Source organism: Mauremys reevesii, linkage group 4 (genome assembly GCF_016161935.1).
Source record: "Mauremys reevesii isolate NIE-2019 linkage group 4, ASM1616193v1, whole genome shotgun sequence".
Taxonomy (NCBI): domain Eukaryota; kingdom Metazoa; phylum Chordata; order Testudines; family Geoemydidae; genus Mauremys; species Mauremys reevesii.
The window spans coordinates 27,868,169-27,871,912 of record NC_052626.1 but is presented as its reverse complement, the minus strand read 5'-3'; positions in this window follow the sequence as shown (position 1 = coordinate 27,871,912).

Sequence of the window (3,744 nt, the reverse complement as noted above, 5' to 3'; positions counted from 1 at the left end):
AGAGCCTAGCTGCTTCTTGCTCTTTTCTTATGCTCTCTGGGATTGAGCAGTCTGGCTGTCTTTCAGGAACCACTCCCAGGACCACTTCTTCAAATTTATAACACAAAAATCTGAAATAGTGTAGTTGGCCCAATCGGTGGAGCCTGGGCAATGCTCCAGAGTTCCCAGGGGTGGTGCCTTGGCTGGGGATATAGCCCTAATAGCTTTTCCACCCAGCTGGTTTCAGTAGCCAGTGGGTGGAGGTCCAGGGTTTGGCAGCTGTCTGGGGACTCCCTGGGCCTGAGTTCAAGACCTGGGAGGTTACAGGTTTACACAGAGAGCTGGGGGTGTGATTCTCTAGTTCAAGAAAATGTACCTCTGCTAGCTCTGATCAAACTAGAATGCTGAAAATAGCAGGAGGAACAAGCCACTGCTTCCCTGAGATGCTAGGCAAGTACTCGGGGTGACTAGCCCCTTTTTAGTGCACTAACTTGAGCAGAGCTAGCATGGGTATGTCTCCTCGAGTTGGGAATTACACCCCCCATTTGAAGTATTGACATAGCCACTGGCCCTGCTCTGAAGAGCTTATACAGTCTAAAGGCTTGTTTCCATGAAGCATTGAACAGCCATCACATACTCTTTGAAATTGATGAGACTGGATTCTCCCTGAGTAAGAGCAAGACCTTTGTTCAGGCCACAACAAACCCAGGGGAATCAGTTCAGGTGCAAGAAGGTGTGGGGATATCACAGGCGAAGAGACTGACCTAGGGAGGCTTGATGAAAGTAATGAGGCTTAAGCAAGGATTTGCATGAGGGGAGAATGTATATGTGGGGGGAAGCATGAAAGAAGGTGTAAAATCAGGAGTGGGACAAGGAGATAACAGAGCTGTAAAGAGGCTGAGGTAGAAGGGAGATACATTTACAATCTGGAGTCATTAAAACTGAATGACCCAGTGAAGAATCACACATCACTTATTAGTTTTGTGGAACCTGTAATATCACATCAATCAGCTAAATTCAGATCTGACATTAAGGAAGTGCCACTCCAAATTTAGCTGGTTCAGGGAGTTTGCCTCTTTATATTAGAGGTCTCAATTAGTTCAGTGTATGTACTTAGCCAAAACAGACTGCAGTGAGATTTCCAAGTTGACATTATTAAAACACTGTGAAGGTAAGAAAATTTATCCGACCTGTTGAATTGAAATGAGACTTTTGATAGCTACATAAGTAGAATATACATCCTACTCACCAGTGCATTTCATATGGCCCATGCGATTGGCCTCAGCATAAAATACGTCAAGATTACTGATGAGTCCACTGCCAGTAAAAGGCAAATAAATCTCTTAGGAGAGGTACAGACGTCCACCAGCAGGGATCCAAAGGTTCCCGGTGGAAGCTGCTCCATTACAAACAAGTCTGTTCCTCTGCTTAGGGCAGGGGTAGGCAACCTATGGCACGCGTGCCAAAGGCGGCACGTGAGCTGATTTTCAGTGGCATTCACACTGCCCGTGTCCTGGCCACCAGTCCCGGGGGCTCTGCATTTTAAATTAATTTTAAATATTTTGAAACCTTATTTACTTTACATACAACAATAGTTTAGTTATATATTATAGACTTATATAAAGAGACCTTCTAAAAACATTAAAGTGTATTACTGGCACACGACACCTTAAATTCGAGTGAATAAATGAAGACTCGGCACACCACTTCTGAAAGGTTGCCGACCTCTGGCTTGGGGGTGTGGTGAAAACATCTAATTTCTATTTAGTGGCTGAAAGGATCACTTCTTTTCAAGCTGAGATGCAATATAAACCTGATCTTTAAAAAGTCATGAACTTTCTTGAACACTCCTTAATTTTAGCCAACTGAGCCTTGTTAACCAAACAGCTAGTGCTTGCTAACAGGGTGGGCATGCCAGTGACCTTAGTGTTTGAAAAGATACAATCTACATGAGCTGCAACATTTTAAAAGCATTCTTCTATCTTACAAGACACATCTCAGAAGCTGTATGTGTTTGCTAAGGCTACAAATCTTGCATGGTCTCTTTTTGTATTACAATTCAGATTTCAACTTTTACTTATTTTTCCAAATAATTTGTATATGCCAGAGTTTAATATTTCATTATCATTTTTATAACGTCAAGAACCAATGTAAAGTAACATCCACAGATGTAGACAAGGCAGTGATACTACCTTAAGATTCTTTAAAGAAACTAGGCCAATAGCCATTATGACTGCAGGAAGGAGAGTTAATTCGCTAAACAGACTAGCTTCTCTGATATACACGTCTTCCTCTCTAATGAGCAACTTCCTGTTGAGATGCTGTGATGATGAATCACTCAAATAATGATAGTATCCAGGAATAACAGGTCTGAGAGCAAATTTTTTAAAAAAATAATCAGCAAAATGAGCAATACTTTCCCAGTAAAATATATGAAACAAGCTCCTCTAACTCTATAGCACAACAGTGTTGTATATTTCATAGGAAAGTAGGCAACAATTGCCATAGTGGATGAGACCTGTGATCCAGTATCTGTCTTCGTCAGTTCCCAGATGTTTCAGTGGAAGGTGCTTGTCATCCTTTAATATACAGTTATGAAATGATTTTCCTATAGGAGAAGGTTCTCTCTAACCCCCATCATTTCCCACTTTGGAATTCTTATTTATATAAATTTCCAAGCCTTTTGGAATCCCAGAGTCTTCTTGGCCTAGTAATATCCTGTGGCAGTGAGTTCCACAGGTTAATTAATTATTTCCTGAGTTTCCTCCAAAAACCTCCAAGTCAAAGACATTTCCCATCTTCCTTTGTTTTCAATAGACTCAAGGGCTCTTGGACTGTGCCTGATGAAGGCTGCACTGACAATGTGACAAAAAGCTCAATTATTACATGTGAGTTGCATAAAATAGAGCTGATTCCAGCAGCCCTAATCTTCAATATAGATATGAAGGCCACATAAATTACTGGGCCCATGTTCCATCTTGATTCCAGGAGTATGGAGAACTGCTTATTGCAATATGTAGTCTGCATTGGGCATATCTCCATAGTAACAATAGAAGCATCGGCACTCAAGAACTCTATGGGTTGCATTTGGCTACTTTTGATGTAAGTCATGAGGGTAAAAAAAATTGTAATTGAGAAATATTATCCCTAACAAATATTGAGTAGTCTTTTTACATGTTACTGCCAGTATCACGTCCTAGCTTCCCAAAATCATGTGCCAGCAATGCCCCTCTGCCATGTACACTGGCCAAACCAGACAGTCTCTACGCAAAAGAATAAATGGACACAAATCAGACATCAAGAATTATAACATTCAAAAACCAGTTGGAGAACACTTCAGCCTCCCTGATCCCTCAATTACAGACCTGAAAGTCACAATTATTCAACAACAAAAACTTCAAAAACAGCCTCCAATGAGAAACTGCAGAACTAGAATTAATTTGCAAACTGGACACCAATTAGGCTTGAATAAAGACTGGGAGTAGATGAGTCATTACTCAAACTATAAACTATTTCCTCATGTTAATTGTCCCCCTACTGTTACTCACACCTTCTTGTCAACTGTTTAAAATGGGCCACCCTGATTATTACTACAAAAGTTTTTTTCTCCTGCTGATAATAGCCCACCTTAATCAATTAGTCTAATTAGAGTTAGTATGGCAATGCCCATTTTTTCATGTTCTCTCTCTCTCTCTCTCTCGATATATATCTATATAAATATCTTTCTACTGTATTTTCCACTGCATGCATCTGATGAAGTGGGCT